General features: G+C 40.8%; 1 protein-coding gene across 2 annotated transcripts in view; it reads left to right on the forward strand.

Moving 5' to 3' along the window:
• Nucleotides 1-8,083, forward strand: part of KIAA1456 (KIAA1456 ortholog) — a 129,155-nt gene that overhangs the window by 97,789 nt on the left and 23,283 nt on the right. For both annotated transcript variants that reach the window (XM_014945638.1, XM_014945637.1), the window contains exons 2-3: nt 1,053-1,213; nt 1,879-2,076. The gene's annotated coding sequence lies outside the window, so the exon portion shown is untranslated. The remainder of the gene's footprint in view (nt 1-1,052; nt 1,214-1,878; nt 2,077-8,083) is intronic.

Here is an 8,083-nt window from a genome sequence, read left to right on the forward strand (position 1 = left end):
CATTTTCTTGCAAGCCTCCTGAATAAGGTCACCCATGCTCATGGAAAGCTTTTAGAGACTTTAGGCTATGCTTATAAGATGTGACACACCATATCTTCCTGCCATAGTGCTGAATTCAGCTGCTACCTCCTGGGGCAGTGGGCCTTTTGGGCTGAGGTGTCCAGTGAACTTGTCTCCATCTCCAGTAGGAAGTTGGGCTGCAAGGGAAGAGCTAAATAGACAAGGCAGGGTTGTGGGACTGCTGACTGTTGCTTTACCCTTCATACTACTCATATGCTTGAAAAGTGATTCAGATGCTTAGGTGATGAGTACGGGTTGAGTGAGAGTTCTTTTTAGAACAGAAAAATACAGTGAAATGAACAAGTGAGACACACGTGCAAAGCAAAGCCTTTTTATTTGTAACAATACCAAACAAACTAGGCAAAATATCATGACTCTTGGAGAAGAGCACTCAAAATTTCTGATGAATATTTGTTTCTATTATTATAATATGGTATACATATACATATGGTACAAAGCAAACTGTGCAGTAGTGCAAGAGAAGTACTAGTGCTGCAGTAAAAATGGCTAAAATTGTATTAGAAGCCAACAAACTACATGCTTCCAGAAATATGTATGGTTAATCTGTATATAGTACACCAAAGAAAGCAAGTCAAGTTTCTAGTTGGGCAGCTTATAAGTGTTTATTAAAGCAGCGCAAGAATCTCAATGGGCACCTCACGTTAGTAGCAGGTGCAAATTTGGGGTTGGAGTCTAGTCTTGTCATTCTCGCTCTGAATCGGTGGAAACCAACATATTTTTTTGGAAATTTTTGGACTCATAAATCCAAGCCTCCCTATATTTTGCCATCTGATCTGCTGTCTGAGCTGCAGCTGAGTAGGTCTGAGTACAGATCCTGGTACAGATCAGCCCTTTCCCTTCAGATCTTTGTTGCAATTCCTGTGAAAACACGAAGATGCTAGTCTGAAGTCTACTAATGCTCAAGAAGAAATTTTACACATCTTTTTTGGGGGGAATAAATTTTAACCACATCTTTCTGCTCCTCACATCAGGTGCTTTTCCTGCCAGTGGTCGCTCTCTCGAGGCCTAAAAGCTCCACGTGAGATCATCAGAGAAACGTGTTAACTTCTCCTCCCCATTGCTGGCATTGAGTGTAACAACAGTTTGCTCCCAAAGCAGAAATCTGAAAGTCCTTGGAAAGCGAGCTGTATGGGTGAGTCTAAAACAGTTACCCATTTCAAAGTCTCTTACTGCCAGCGTGACACACATGCACTGCCTTTTAGTGGTGCAGGATCCATTGAGTGGAGGGACTGATGGAATGCTCACTTATTATATTTCTTTCCGTCCTGTACACCAGACGCTGGTTGTAAGCGACATTCAAAACCATTTGTTGATGGTTCTATTTTTACAGTGTTTCGGTCTTGCTCAATATACTAAAATCACAGGAAAACTGAGCCACGCACACCTATTTCCAAATGTGTGTGTCATGGTCTGTGCAGTACATGAAATTGATAGCAGTCACTGTATCTTTCAGGCTCAGTAACTCAGGCATCACAAGACCCAGCTGCACTTTTTTCAAACTCTAACTAGATTTGTAATGCACCTGGTAAATATCTGCCCTTTCAGAAAAAACAATTTCACTTCTGCCAAAGCAAGCATTAAGAACACTAATGCAGGTCAAGTAGTTTACTGTTGGTATGAGCAACAGCATACGTAACCCATAATTTGAATCTAAAATGAATAATGAGTAGCTGCCATTGTATGATTTAAGACTCTCTAAACAAAACAGAAGGCAATAAGGCAATCCAAGAAGAGTTCCTGGAAAGACAAAAGAAACGAACCTTGTTCTTTTCAGCTGAGTTGTTTTTCTTACTTTAGCTGTGGCACAGAGGTGGGAGAGCAGCTGCGGAGGTGAGTGGGGCCTCAGATAAAGGATTGGAAAACCTATAGAACCTGAGGAGAGCAAAGAAGCCCTGAATCTCTGCACGAGCACTTTGGAGCTAAAGGAGCTGAGTCTGAATGAAGTGTTCTGCCTCTGGTTCCCCACATCTCCCGGGGTAGCTGGTGAAAAGACTGGTAAGACCCTGTTAACCAAGTGCCTTGAGTCACATTTGCCACCACGTGTAGGCAGATCTTTTCTGTGAGCGATGTACACGGTGCTGTTGGAGTCTGTTTTGAGCTGTTTCTAAGGTGAATGGCTGAAGGAATCAGGGACAGGGGTCAATGTCTTGAAAGCTAAATTGAGCTCTGGCTTTTCCATGGACTTTACGTGTGCTTTGGGACAAATAATTTGATCTCCTGTGACACAAGGATTGTTAATAACTTAATGGAGGAAGCCAGGTTTATGTTTTCCAAAGAGAGTTAGGAGCATTAGAAGCCTGCAGCTTCCTTGGCCCAGCAAAGGACAAATATCTGTGTTTACCATACAAGTGCACTATTCACTCTTGTCTCTAACACTGAATTCCATTTCACATCAGAGACATTCAGTGAAGTGCCTTTTTTATTATATGCTTCAATTCAGATCAAAATATCAAAACACTATAGAAAAGTAATCTTTATTCTTAGCCACAGAGAGGAAATGCATATACTTGAAAAAGTATATCCTTGCATACCCTTGTGACACGTCTGCAGCACAGCTGCAGAGGCAAGAAATGTAAGTGCTAAGTGCTTTGTCCTGCAAAGAGACTGCCATTGAATAATAATTAGTCCTTGTAAGGTAAATACATCCAACTCTCCTTCCCTGCATGCCAGATGGGGTCTTATGGCCTGGATGGATGCTGGGATGCAGCTCAAGGTCTGACATCTGTAGTGTGTGGAGGTCCGCAGTCCTGTAACGCTTGTGTTCCTCCATCTCCAACACAGGCACAAAATTTTGTCGTGGTGTTTCTCTTTGACATAGTTATTTTAGTAACAAATGCTCTGTCCCTTCACTATCACAAAAAAAAACCCCAGCAACTACTTCTGCTACTCCCAAAACGAGGGAGAGGAAGATGGGTACCAAAGTGAAACTCAGCAAAGAAACTGTCAAAAAAAAAAAAAAAAGGTGTTCTCATGATAAAGACAATGGTCTCTCTGTGCTAATCTTTCTTGCAAAATTTTGACTTAAACAATTTTTAATTGATTTTAAGTCAAAGCTAAAATGTGTTTGAAGTACAACTTCGCAGTGTACAGGTTTTACCCGTCATTGCTGTTACTTGGCACCATTTTCAGCTGATATAATGAATGTATTTTGTCCATTTATGGATTTGGGGTTTGGAATTGTACTTGGAGGATAGTCAGTGGGTCTACTTGGGTAAGATCGGACAGACATTAAGTAAGGATGGCAGAACTGGCACCTTAATGATAAAGACAATGGTCTCTCTGTGCTAATCTTTCTTGCAAAATTTTGACTTAAACAATTTTTAATTGATTTTAAGTCAAAGCTAAAATGTGTTTGAAGTACAACTTCGCAGTGTACAGGTTTTACCCGTCATTGCTGTTACTTGGCACCATTTTCAGCTGATATAATGAATGTATTTCGTCCATTTATGGATTTGGGGTTTGGAATTGTACTTGGAGGATAGTCAGTGGGTCTACTTGGGTAAGATCGGACAGACATTAAGTAAGGATGGCAGAACTGGCACCTTAAGGATCCTTGCATTTTTATGTGAATTTATTGGATCTACTATCATAATAATTATTTCCCAATTCAATTTTTCTCCAACACCATTACAGTCTCAGATCTACTATTGGATTTCATAATAATTATTTTTCAATTCAATTTTTCTCCAACACCATTACAGTTTTATCTCGCTTTAGTCTCTGACAGTGAAACAAGAGAGGGATTCCACTCTGTTGTGGTCAGTTGTGCTTGCTTTACCTCTTGCAACAGCTGCACTGAAATCACGAGGACTCTCACTAGGGAGGTGCACACGCGTTGTCCTGTAAAGCTTGGTTATAATACTTAAGTATTAAATAATAGCGCTTAGCACTTATGCAACTTAATGCCTTATAATCTTCAAAGCACTTTACAAATCTTAATTAGTTAATCCCCACAGCAGCTCTGCGTGGTAGATTATGAAGGCCACACATTAAAAATCTCCCACAACATGAGCTTGCCTGCGTAGGGAGCCTGTGCGAAAAAATATCTCCACCGTTATGTCCCTGACGTCATGAGTGTTGAATTTTACTGGACTGTAACTTGCCTTCAATAAATTAGTTCTGCTTTCTTATCCCATTCAAGGTAAATCCATTATACCCTGCAGCATGGCTCAGCACACAGTGTTATCACAATTTTGGGGATATTTTTTATTATTCAAACTCCTTGGAGCAAATGAGAAGCAGAGAATCTTAATTTTATTTAAGAAATCAAGTTTTTAGTGCCAATCACAGCAAAAAAAAATTGTATGGGAAAGGTTCAGAAAGTCTCTAAATTTAGACTGAAGCACTCAGGAGAGTAACTACCATTTTTAGCCACTTCTTTTGAAAATTTGAGTTTTGTGATATTGAGATTGATTGGCAAACAAAATATGCCTAGATTCAGTTTCACTGGGGAACTCAAGCCTTCAGAGACCTCACTTCATTTAGAAAATAGTATGCTTTTCTAGCTCAAATTTTCTTTGAATTTTCATGTTCCAGAAGAAAAAAAAAAATAAAAATATTGAATAGTTACTGCTTTGGCCTCTTTCAGGTCTAAAATTTCCCATGAAGTGGAAATACTGCTTTTAGTCCACTGTAATGCCAACTTACTGATAATGTCGCAAACACCCCTGATTTCAATTTTTCTTACTTCTCCTGGTAAACTTTTTAAAACAACATTACAGTTTGAAGGTGACATTATAATTCTATGTGAAGACCAAATTCACCAACCAAAGATGTAAGTTATTAGCTCATGATTAAATCTCAAGCATGTCCATAGAAAATAATCCTCCGAAAAGTCTTTATGTTTTGTTATACCTAGCATAGAGAGGATACAATGGTTTTAACTGGTGAGGCCTTCTTCCAAGAGAAGCAGATAGAAAATGGAATTTTTTGTCATAAATTAAAAAAAAATCGACTTTCCAGAATTTTTACTGAGACAGCACAGCATTATTTATAAATCCAGTATGATCCTTCCCCTCTGAGACATCAGGCAACTTAATGCTTTCCTTTTGCTTTCATCTAAAACTGTCTTTTTCTGTAAAGCTTGTAATTTGAGAGCTGGTCCATTGTGAGAAGGAGGCTCTATGATATGATGAAGACTGACCTCAATTCCTTATTTCCCTTCTGCTTCAACCTGGAAACTTTTCTTTCCTTGTTTTTCACTCTTTTTCTTCCTGACTTTTGTTTTTCTTCCTTGTCTTTTCATTTTTTTTCTCACCTTTGGAGAAAAATCGCAACTTTTTCACTCTTTTTTTCTTCCTGACTTCGGTTTTTCTTCCTTGTCTTTTCATTTTTTTCTCACCTTTGGAGAAAAATCGCAAATAACCTTGGAGGAATAATGAGCAGTCTCTGTGACCCTACGGTAAAAACCTTTACCTGATTCAGTAATGAAGTGATTGTCCAAGGGTAAGACTTTCAGGCAGACCAGGAAAAGAGAAATTTCCACAAGAGAGATGGTAAGGGATGAGCAGAGAAGAGACCCTAGAAAGTGAAGGAATAAATGGATGGGAACACAGGAGGAGACATAATTAGCCAGTCTCACCCGCTTGCCACTCCAGAATTTCAGTTGTTCCAAATGGAGCCTGGTGTTCTGCAGACAAGCTCATAATTAAGTGCAGGGTTGCAATGCACAGGCACAAGAGGCCTGAATTAAGGTTTCATGGGCAGCCTTCTGGCTTTCCCAACCTTTGGTCACTTAATTTAGGGACCTAAATCCTTTTTAATATGGAAAAAAATTCATTTTGATGAGGTCTTTTAATTGTTTAGGGAGGAGAGGTTGTTAAGGACTGCCAATATAATTGTAGAAGCACAGTACTTCAAAGGAAAAAGTATTATATTTTTATTCTGTATAAATTTGTATACCATGCTGAGATCTTAATACCGGTGTTTTTTGTTTTTTTTTTTTCCTGAAGTGCATTAAGCTACATGACTAACATCTATTTTAAATGCATCAGGAGCAGGAAGCCTGCCAGAGAACCTATAGGGCTGGGAGACAATCATGGTTTTAAAGAGCGCCCAGAAAAGATCAGGTTGGAAGGGGAAAGGCTGCGGGAATTCACCACGGGGGAGTTTTAAGAGTCTGTGTCAAAAGCTTTTTCCAAGAAGGTTAAATTTGAGGCTGTTGTTTCCAACTGAAGAGCTTTTAAAGCAAGTCAATAATGACGTCAACGAATCACATGGTATTCAGACTTGAGGAATTTTTAGGAAACTCGGGTATGAAGTTACTGCACTGTGAACTGTTATGTGGAGCCCTTTGCTGAAATCAGCTTGGGACCTGAAGGAAGAATGAGGCAAATATGATGGCATCTTTTAAAAAGGTCTCCGAGAGAATCTGGGAATGGCAGCCCCTAATTCCTCTGCACCGCTCGGTTCATCTGGCACTGTGTGATGGGCTGAGATCAGCAGTTATCCGTGGAATAGCAGGGAGAAGTCAACACAATGTCTGTGAAGGACAGTCCTGTCTTACAGATCACTCAAAGCTCTTTGAAGGAGTTAAGCAGGTTAATTATGATTTAGCCGACAGCCCTGACTGTTGACTACCTTGATAATAAGGACAAAGAGCCTTATAGTTACTCCATGAATTTGGCATATTGAATAGAATAATAGGTTCATATGTCTTTAGTGTAGCTTTTTTTCAGCTTGTTCTTACAATCTTCCTGTGTTGTTCTGCTTTTTTGGTTTTTTTTTTTTTAGTTCAGGTGGGATTGTCAAAATTTTTTTGGGGGTTTTTTTTTAGTTCAGGTGGGATTGTCAAAATAAAAGGAATGCGTGTTCCTGAGTCATTCTGGCAGTTTTGAAAATCCCATCAATACACAGTCATGTTCCTGCTATTTTCCCCTAATCCTGTCTCCAGGTATCTTCAGAGCCGATTTGAGCAAAAGGCTGCACTTAGCAGTAAATAGTTCAGTACAGTAATTAGTTCAGTGCCCTCAGTACTTCACTCAGATGCTGTTCCCTGCCTGTCAGGCTCTCTCTGTTTTGTTTCCTCGCATTCTTCTCTCTCTGTAATCCCTTATACATTATGTATAAGGTTTTGCCACGGCAGCTATCTCTTTAGCTGGTGTTTATGTAGTGCTAATAGGATCGGGGTCCTGGCGCATGGCTGGGATTCTATCCAATAAACACCTATAAATACCACAGAATCAGACAATAGTTTGTGCTGGAAGGGACCTTTAAAGGTCATCTGGTCCAACCCCCCCACCCTGCAATGAGCAGGGACATCTTCAACTAGATGAGGTTGCCCAGAGCCACCTCACCTCCAACCTCACCTTGAATGTTTCCAGGGATACCTCCAACCTCACCTTGGATGTTTCCAGGGATGGGACATCTACCACCTCTCTGGGCAACCCAGGCCAGTGTTTCACCACCCTCATTGTCTTCCTTCTCTCTGGTTTAAATCTTCCCTCTTTCAGTTTAAAACCATTACCCCTTGTCCTGTTGCAACAGGCCCTGCTAACAAAATATATATATATATGAAAGTATAGAAACAATCTGCCATTTTTAGACTGCTTCAAGAGGAAGCAGTGCTGGAGTAGGGAAAAAAAAAAATTGTTCACTCCCAACAGCCCAGGGATGGGAAGCCTGGCAGGCAGGACCTAGTCACAAAGGTTAGCTTTGAGCTTAACCTCTAAACGAGCAAAGGCTAATCCTCCTTGGCCACTTTTATCACCAGCAGAGACAGCGAGGCTCCCATCCACCTCGGTTTATAGGAGCTCGGGGACCCTGGTCCTCCCCCCGCCTCCCTTGACGGAGCATCCCACCACCACCACCATCATCTCCACCAGCATCCCCCTCCCAGGAGATGCTCATGGGATGAGACAAGGGTTAACACAGGGGGGGGAATTGATAACCCCGCCCTTTTTTTTTTTTTTTTTTTCTTTTTTTTTCCCCGCCTCCTCCTCCTGCCTGCGGGGAAGGAGTGGGGGGGGGTGAGAAGGGGGGTGGAAGGAGAAGACCGGGACCC

The sequence above is a fragment of the Calidris pugnax genome, unplaced genomic scaffold (genome assembly GCF_001431845.1).
Source record: "Calidris pugnax isolate Ruff unplaced genomic scaffold, ASM143184v1 scaffold58, whole genome shotgun sequence".
Classification (NCBI taxonomy): domain Eukaryota; kingdom Metazoa; phylum Chordata; class Aves; order Charadriiformes; family Scolopacidae; genus Calidris; species Calidris pugnax.